This window comes from Mytilus galloprovincialis, chromosome 3 (genome assembly GCF_965363235.1).
Source record: "Mytilus galloprovincialis chromosome 3, xbMytGall1.hap1.1, whole genome shotgun sequence".
NCBI classification, from domain to species: Eukaryota; Metazoa; Mollusca; class Bivalvia; order Mytilida; family Mytilidae; genus Mytilus; species Mytilus galloprovincialis.
Window position 1 is genome coordinate 11,669,220 of NC_134840.1, and position 10,210 is coordinate 11,679,429.

At 32.9% G+C, this 10,210-nt stretch overlaps 1 long non-coding RNA gene across 1 annotated transcript; it reads right to left on the minus strand.

Moving 5' to 3' along the window:
* Positions 1 to 3,786: 3,786 nt before the first annotated feature.
* On the minus strand, positions 3,787 to 6,690 carry LOC143066315 (uncharacterized). The gene is made up of 3 exons (XR_012975547.1): positions 6,516 to 6,690; positions 5,661 to 5,870; positions 3,787 to 4,211 (listed from the first exon to the last, which is right to left on the minus strand). It is a non-coding gene; the product is annotated as an uncharacterized LOC143066315 (long non-coding RNA).
* Positions 6,691 to 10,210: the final 3,520 nt, after the last annotated feature.

Here is a 10,210-nt window from a genome sequence, read left to right on the forward strand (position 1 = left end):
TGTATGCAAGAAGAACATTTCATGTGTTGCACTGTACATAGTTGATATATGTCGATCCGATTGGTTGTATCATAAAAATAAGTCATTATGTATGTATGTGCCTGTCCAAAGTCAGGAGCCTGTTATGCAGTGGTTGTCCTTTGTTTCTGTGTCACATTTTTTATTTCGTTCATTCGTTTGTACATAAATAAGGCCGTTGGTTTTTTAGCAGACTACGCTGTATGTTTTTCATTTTTACTTATGATATTTGTGTATAGAATTTCTACAAGCGGTTTTGGACAGAAACACTGAAGTGAACAAATAACAAACGAAAATGCAACAAACACAGAAAAGAACTATATGATAACAACTGCCATTTTCCTGACTTAGTACGGGACATTTTAAGAAAAAAATGGTGGGTTGAAACTGGGTTTGTGGCTAGCCAGACCTCAAACATTTATTGCAATGTTAAATATAACAGTAAAAAGACACCAATACATGACAGGAATACAGTACAAATAAATGCAAAAAACACTAAGAACAACTTTATGATTTAAGAAGGCTTTGAAAAAACGATGTAACAATACACAGTACCTAATAAAGAAATGTTTGGGAGAGAGAGAGAGAGAGAGAGAGAGAGAGAGAGAGAGAGAGAGAGAGAGAGAGAGAGAGAGAGAGAGAGAGAGAGAGAGAGAGAGCGAGAGAGAGAGAGAGAGAGAGAGAGAGAGAGAGAGAGAGAGAGAGAGAGAGAGAGATGGGGACCGAAAAAGATGACTTGAATTGTCAGAGAGAGTTGTTAAGACAGTTCTAGATCAAAATTGGTATGTTATAAGATGTCGGTGGTTGTCGTGTTGTTATTGATCGATGTTAGACGTTTTATTTTTTATCTTATTTAAAAATAAAATATGAATGACATACGGCAACATGGATCGATTGGGTTAACTTCTTAATAAGCAAGTTACCTATTTAGGGTTGAAAAATCGCTATAGAAAGTTTGTATAACTGTTTGAAAATTAAATTATTATAAAAACCATAGAAAACAGACCAAAATTAATTTTTCATTTCGTATTTGCAAGTTTCAAAACCAAGCAATGTCTTATACATGTACCCGTGCAGTTATGTATTATTTATTGATATTGGACAACGATTAGAAAAGACTACCATCAATCGAATGTCGTTTTGAAAATATACATGACGGAACATTTGACGTCGATTAGAGGATCAACATATTGGACGTCGATTTGAGAGTGTGACGTCAGACTTGGACGTCGTTTTGAGGAACGGACGTCGATTAGAAACTGGACGTCGATCTGAGTCAAATGTATATATCACTTGTTAATTTGCTTTATCTAACTTAATATTGATATATAATTTTCGAAATAGGTTTTGAATATATTGCGTAAAACAACTGGAAAATAAGCATTGTCGACTGCTGTTCCACAATATTTTAAATGTTCACCTTTTATATCTATATGTTTTACGCTACATTGTTGTGTATTGTTGTAAATTGAATGGAATTTTATGCAACTGTCAAACAACTGAGAAGGTTAGCTAGATATAAAACCAGGTTAAGTCCAACGTTTTCCATAAAAAGAAATGCCCGTAAGTCAGGAACATGACACTTGTCTTCCATTCGACTGATTTGTATGAGCGTTTGTTTTGCAATTGTTAAATAACTTTCCAATTTGGATATCTCTAGGAATTAGGCATTTTTGTTTATTTTATTTCTAGCATTTGTGAGTAAATTATTTTATCTGTTTACAGATATTTTGAAACTGTTTTATATATTGATTAATTGTTAGTCTTTTTTGTCCCGTACTATAGAACAGAATCACTTCATTTTCTGGCAGCAGTATGTCGATACCTGTATCTTGGCATTGCACATGGTCATGCTTTTTTCTGACTTTTTATGACGTCTTTACACTAAATTCATTGGATGTGAGATGTTAACTGATTGATCTGAAATTATCTTAGTCTTTGATGCAAATGATTTTTTTTATTAAGTATAAGTGGCTTTGAACTAGCTGTCAGTAACTGCGAGTACTTTCAGATCAGTCTTTATTGTATTTTTGTTGTTGGGATATAGAAGTACCCTGCCACGACCACTCTGTGTTTTTATTAGATGTATTTCTATTTGTATCCATCTGATGCGTTAGCCTTTTTCAACTCATTTTCATATTCCGTTCTTTTGTTGAACTGTCACTACACATGTACACTGTTCATGGTTAAGAGGGGGTGGATCCCACTTATATATTTACCCCACCCCCTCCACCACCACACACACACTCCATTCTATATGCATCCTGTCCAAAGTCATTAGCCTGTTATTCAGTGGTTGTCGTTTGTTGATGTGCTACATATTTGGTTTTAGTTCATTTTTCGTACATGAACTAGGCCGTTAGTTTTTTCGTTTTAATATTTTACATTTGTCTTATTGGGGCTTTTTTATAGCTGTTTGTGTGGTATGAGCTTTGCCCATTGTTGAAGGCCGCATGGTAACCTATAGTTGTAAATTATATAAGTAGTAACGTGAATAATTCTGTCTGTTTGTATACTTAAATAACGAGTATGGATATTAGAAGATGTGTGTGCATGCCAATGAGACAATTCTCCATCCAAGTCATAATTTGTTCAAGTAAATCATTATATATAGATCAAAGTACGGACTCTTCAGCATGAAGCCTTGGCTCACACTGAACAGCAAGTTGGTATGATTAGCAAGCATGACATTGCGATCATAGCATTAGATGAAGACATGTGTATTTCGTCCGATGACAATTCGTATGTATGTATTCAACTATCGAATATGATAGCAAATTACTATTTTAATTTATTTCGGTATGTCATGTACATGTAAGAAATCATTTCCGGAGCACCTGAGATCACCCCAAGTTTTTTGGTGGGGTTCGTGTTGTTTATTCTTTAGTTTTCTATGTTGTGTCGTGTGTGCTGTTGTTTGTCTTTTTCATTTTTAGCCATGGCGTTGTCAGTTTGTTTTAGATTTATGAGTTTGACTGTCCCTTTGGTATCTTTCGTCCCTCTTTTAATGTTGACAATACGAAGACTGGGATGGATTAATACTTTTTGAATGTATTTGTCACATCGGTCATACTTATATTTTTATATTTAGTAATCATTAAATCAATTCATCATAGATACCAGGATTTAATTATGCATTTACCTCAGACGCGCGTTTCGACTACAAAAGACTCATCAGTGACACTCGAATCCAAAAAAGTTAAAAAGGTCAAATAAAGTACAGAGCATTGAGGACCAACATTTCTAAAAATTTTGCCATATACAGTTAAGGGAATGTATATATTCCTGAGGTAGAAAAATCTCAGCATTTGATGAATTCAAAGGCTTTGTAAAAAGTTTATTTATGAATATGACCATATCAATGATAATGCATTTCAGCACAGAAGTCCTGACTACTGGGCTGGGAATACCCTCGGGGAATAAAAACTCTAGATGTTAGGTGTTAAATGATTGACAACCTAGTCTTAGATGCATGATTTGTTATCAGGTATTAGTGGTTTTGAACTAACTGTCAATAAGTGTTGCACTATAAGGTAGAATATATGAATCAAATTTAAATTTGAAAATGTCAAATCAATATTATACAATATATTCACCGGTAACGCACAAGGCCATATATTTGAACTCAAGTAACGAACCATGTGAAAAATATAAAGAGATAAGACACAAGAGTGAAACAAAATCAATTATCTTTGAAAACTTTAACATTTGTTTATTTTTGTTAAATTCGTGCGTTATAAATTGCTATGTTGATTTCAAATAGAGTTTTGGGCGCAGTAGTTGTTTATGTATCAATAACATTGCCTCTTCATGTCGTTTATTAATTGCTTCCTTATCACTCATGTGACGGTTATGTTGGTCTTCACGTTGACTGGAATGTACCTGGTGTTGCTTCTCTGCAGTGAATAAATGTTGTTTTGCGAGCTCGGTAAGTCTTTTAATCTGTGCATCTGCTGCTGCTTTTAGTTGCTGCAGGTGAGCCGCGGAGGCCTTGTTTATATCATAAATATGTTTATCGGCTTCCTCCTTCACCTTCTCTATGTGACTGTTTGTCGCATCTTCAATGCTGTTGACATGATGTTCGGCCGTCTGTGCAATGGTTTTGATATGTTGTAAAGCAATTTTTTTGTGCTCTTGAACGTGATGATGGAGATGCTTGTTTAGTTTTGCCAAGATCTTTATATTATGGTGTACTGAAAAAAGATAATTGCTTTTAAAACTAGTATGCTAAAGTGATTGGTATTAAAAATAAAAAAGTATATTTTACAAAAGTTTATAACAGGGTTTTACAAAACAAATATACCAGTGAGTTCTTGCATGTCAGTTATATCAGAAACAAGTATGTATGTTTTACATCCGCAAAGTGGAAAGGGATTAATATAAGTTACAAAACGTGTTTCCGAAACCACTATAAATAAATATGTTTAAACTACATCTGTATTTTTCATCGATATTGACATAGATTGATGACATCAAATTAGAATCTTAATTTAAAACTTCCAAATCGGCAATTTCCACATTTCCAAGCAGTAATATATTCACTGTACAAACACATGGTGTTTATATATCTAAGCCAACATGGTGTGTCCGTGCCACTTTACTTTAAGGACATTTTTGAGTGTTGAGCTCGTTACACAAGAAAAGAATAAACTCATAGGTACAAGGATTAAAATTTGGTATTTGCGCAAGACGACTGATATCAACACTTTAGCAGTTTTACAGTCAAAGCCACAAATTGGTTAACAGACATGATATGTATGTGACTCAACTTCATAGAGACATGTCTTTGCTGTTTTGCATCTTAATACTGTTATTTTGTAGTCATATATTTCTTATTACAATACATTGTGACTGAATACAGGTAAATCGGTGAACAATCTAGATCACTGACCTCAATTTAAAGTTGAAGACCACAAGCGGAAGTATACTAATCTTAAGGAAAACTAAAACTTGATTTATGCTCGAATACCTGCTGACAATTATTTCTGGTTTCCTTTAATGGTACACTTGGTATTCAATAGAAAGTTAATAAACCTAAAGGTCTAAGTGATAAAATTGACATAATCTCTTCAAAGGTTTCCGGATGCTACAACTAGTTTGTTGACCATTATAGAATATCTGTATCACTCAATGTTTAATTAAATGAGACATACAGCGCAGGATCTCTTACTCTTCCGGAGCACCTACGATCAAACCAGTTTTTGTTGGGGTCTTCAGTGTTTGTGTTGTTCTTTGTAAACTTTATGGTTTTTTGATCATTTTTCGTATTTGCCATATCAGAATCAGTTTGTTTCAACTGATGATTTTGCATATCCGTTTGAAATTTTTCTCCCCTTTTAAATCATAATGAATATATAATTATCCGTGAATGTTTTACCTGAGTTGCTCAAATAAAACGCTTTATAACTAACATGTTTTATCAATTAATTCGGACCGAATCCAATCGGTTTTCTTTCAGAAATGTATATCATATTCAAACGCACTTTCTCTTTTTATTAAATCTTACTCATGGTAAAAAAACATCATAGTTGTACATGTATGAACGTTCGTAGCTTATACAAAAAAAAACTATTATACGTCCAAAGTGTTAACTGCATATTTGCAAGAAAACATGAAAAAGTGTATATTCTTAAGATTTATACCTTGGGCATGACTGTGAACATGTCCGTGAACATGAACATGACTGTGAATAATACTTGGTCGGTGAACATATCCGTGAGCATAAACATGCTTGTGTCCATACCCGTATCTATGTCCATAGTACCTATGAATGTATCTGTGTCTACCTCCATAGTGCTTATGACTGTATCTGTATACGTGTCTTCTTCCATACCTTTTCATGTGCCTATAGTCTAACAAATAGAATAATCACAAATGCTACAATATGTTTACATAGGAGGATATCAGAATCATTTGAATTACATAAATGTTGTTTTTTTTTAACTTATTCTGTAAAAGGTGAATCAAAAAGGCGTAAGCACGACTAATAATGATTGTGTGTATCAAGACAAGAGCTGAATGTTTACTTGTTCAGTTGATTAATGACGTTTGAGTTCCTTAGAATTTCTGGACTTCTGCTGTTTGAATTCAACTTGGAGTTCGGTATTTTTGTTGTTTGAATACAGCTGAGATAGTTTATTCTGGTACACTATTTTACAGAGAATATTTATATATTGTTGGCAAAACGAGGGAAATCAAATGTCCTCGAAAATGCAAGGGTTCACTAGTCACGAAAATTGCTACCCTCGAAATAAGATTAATCCCAATAGGTACAAATTGTAAGTGGAAAAACACTGCATATTGACGTAAAATAAAAGTATATAGGAAATTGTTCGAATTCAATCTCATAATTTGTCATGTGTTTGTTATTTTTTTTTAAAAATGGACCATCCACGTCAATCTGACCCTTTTTTATACTTATCTATCTAAAATATATCCTGGCATTAAATTATATCAATTTTTTTCATGACCTCCACGTCTAAATGTTAAATACATACAATGTCTTCCTCCGTATCTTCTACCATATGATTCTGCAACTACCACTAAAGAATAATATAATGCATACATCAATGAAAGGTCAGGAAAATAATAGCACATGGTAAAAATAGCAAAAGTAATGTGTTCTTTTGTTTTATTGCGCTTTAAACGCTTTATAGTTCAGCGATTTAGCTGTTATGATTTTTATTGTTTATCTGTATAGATAGTCAAACCTTATCTTACATTGACCGCATTTCTGTCCCAAATCATGATTGTTCACCATATTAAAATGTTTTGTTTTTTGCTTTTGTTTTTCTTCTGTGTAAACGTTGAAATATGTTGTAGTCATAAAGAAACTTATTTTTCATGCAAAGATATTGGTTAAACGCTTCTGACGAATTTAAGGCTTTATACATATTTTTTCTTGTCTTTTTAGTTTTGGCGTTTGAGCGTTCTGATTTATCAACACAAAAAATGTTATCTTCAAACAAGTGGAAACCATAAACCTTTTTAGCGCCGTGTGACATGATAACGAGTGAACGATAAAATTATTTTAAACAATTTATCAACAATATAACATTAGAACATTAACAAGGAGAGCATTACAAATAAAGCAAAAATAAATTTTCTTAAATCAATTTTCTAATAAAACAGCCTCTTTTCAACAATATTCTTCAATTTTAAGTAAGTTCCAAAGCAATTTACACTGATTTATATATGTATATTATTATTAACACAAATATAATAGTTGATAATACGAAATGCGGGTGAAGTTATTTAGACAGCTATCCTATCGCACAGAAAACCATGCCATCTTATAGATGTTGATTTTATATTTTGTTTGCAATTTGTTAAATACATCTCGGAAACGTTCTTATATCAGATTGAATCTTTGGTTGACTCTTCGAAAAGGAGTTTTGAAAAACGATCGCAGATTTCAGGATCAAATATACCATTGTTATAAAAAGGCAAATAAAAAAAACTTAACAAAGTATTTTTCAGTGCAACTAATTACAGAAACACATATTCATAATCTTCATAATAAAATTCACACTTGGAAATGCTAATTCTGAAATTCAATAAATTCTTTCAATTTAACGTTTATTATAAGATGTACATTTGTTTCATTGTAGTTAATTCATTGCTTTGTAAAGACATGTATGATGTTACCAGTATAATGCAAATGAACAAATAGACGAAATTATATTTTACCTAGTACTGCAAGGATGACGAGAATTGTGAACAATCCACACTTCATGATGTATTGTGTCTTCAAAATACAGCTCGTTGATTTGTGATCTAACTAGCTCGATAGTTACTATTATTATAGAGCTGGCTCTTAGAGAATACCAGCTCTGTATGTTATATAATAAATAGTGTATCGCAAGATGTTACCTATCTTTGTATGTAATAGTACACATTTCTGTTTATTCTTTTGAAATTATCCTTGTTTTCATTGCACATTTCCTGTTTTTGTCATGTACAATTTGAAAATAACAACATTTCTCTCCGTGTAATCCATTGCAGACATGATATTTCATCAAAAGGCAATAACCTGAGTAAATACGTTAGGATAGAAACATCTCCGTTCAAAAAGGATATGCACTACGAGACTCGTATCTTTTGTTGCTACATTTAGTATTGCATTTCATGTATATGAAACGGAAATATCAAAATCAAATGAATCGTTACTTTAAAATTGATTCAAAAATTGCTCCTTTGCATAATTGGCCGCAGTATGATTACAAATTTCATAATTTGAAAACAAAATAATCATCAAGATAATAGTAAGTCTTATTATGTTTTTTCTATTATTTGGAATAGCAATGATCTTTTCTCATTTCGATCATTATCTGAAATTTATACCATTACAAGCAACTCTGCTAAGGGGCCCATACGAATACATCAACACTATTGGTAAACACTATTGATGAAAGGTTCATAGATGTTTCAGTTCCATGAAGCATATTAGTATATGAAACGTTTTACTTAATTTTCTTTATAAATATATTGCAGTTAACAATTTGCTTTAATTTTCTTTATAAATATGTTACATTAAATAATTTGCTATCATTTTTTCAACAAATGGACTGTGTAATGTTAGATAGTTTCATGTGTTACAGTGAAGAGATTTGATGTATGTCGACCCAATGGGTTGTATCATTAAAAAAAACAATCTGTATGTGCCTGTCCCAAGCCAGAAGCCTTTAATTTAGTTGTTATCGTTTGATGCTGTGCCTGTCCCAAGCCAGCAGCCTTTAATTTAGTTGTTATCTTTTGATGCTGTGCCTGTCCCAAGCCAGCAGCCTTTAATTTAGTTGTTATCTTTTGATGCTGTGCCTGTCCCAAGCCAGCAGCCTTTAATTTAGTTGTTATCTTTTGATGCTGTGCCTGTCCCAAGCCAGCAGCCTTTAATTTAGTTGTTATCTTTTGATGCTGTGCCTGTCCCAAGCCAGCAGCCTTTAATTCAGTTGTTATCTTTTGATGCTGTGCCTGTCCCTAGCCAGCAGCCTTTAATTTAGTTGTTATCTTTTGATGCTGTGCCTGTCCCAAGCCAGCAGCCTTTAATTTAGTTGTTATCTTTTGATGCTGTGCCTGTCCCAAGCCAGCAGCCTTTAATTTAGTTGTTATCTTTTGATGCTGTGCCTGCCCCAAGCCAGCAGCCTTTAATTTAGTTGTTATCTTTTGATGCTGTGCCTGTCCCAAGCCAGCAGCCTTTAATTTAGTTGTTATCTTTTGATGCTGTGCCTGTCCCAAGCCAGAAGCCTTTAATTCAGTTGTTATATTTTGATGCTGTGTTACATATTTGTTTTTCGTTCATTTTTTTGAACACAAAAAAGCCGTTAGTCTCCTCAATTGAATTGTTTTACATTTTTCATTGCGGGACGTTTTACAGCAGACTTTGTGGCATGAACTTTGTCGTAGGCCGTAAAGTGACATATATTTTGTTGAAAAATATTGGACAGTTTTAATTCCTCTGAAAATTACGCTGCACAAAACCTTATCAAAACAAAAATATTTTATACTTTAATTAGTTTCGATATGACATTTAGATTCTTATTTAAAGAAGGATGGTCTAATTAGTTCTGCTTGATAAAAATGACAAATGACCACATTGTTATTAAATCCTTCGCCTGTATTATTCTATTTGAAGATTTAAATCAAATATATAAAAGGAGAATAAATTATTCAGATGATTACAAAATGCCCGTTTATCTTTTTTTCACTCTGTTTCCACATTTGATGCAGGGCTTTATATGTAATACATTGGATATAAATCTAAAAATAGCTTAGGATACCCATACATTTTTGTGTATTGAAATAGGGGCGAAAGATACCAGAGGGACAGTAAAACTCATATATTGAAAATAAACTGACAACGCATGACTAAAGAAGAAAAAGATCAACAGACAAATAATATATACATATAAGATTGTTTAAGTATATCGAATAATTTTAGTTTATCAATGATCACGTAAGCCGGCACGGCGGAAGTGAGAAAAGCAATCGCTATTTTACCTTTGATGACGTTGTCTATATCATTGTGCGCACTTAGTTTCTAGCGATAATTTTTCATATTACTCTACTGTGCTGAGAAAGGAAAGTATCAGTCAGTAAGATCAAAGGTACATTTCGTAAAATAGCGATAATGAAAGGTGTCCGTCAATGAGACATATAACATCATCATCATCATACTTTATTCCCTGTAAGAGAT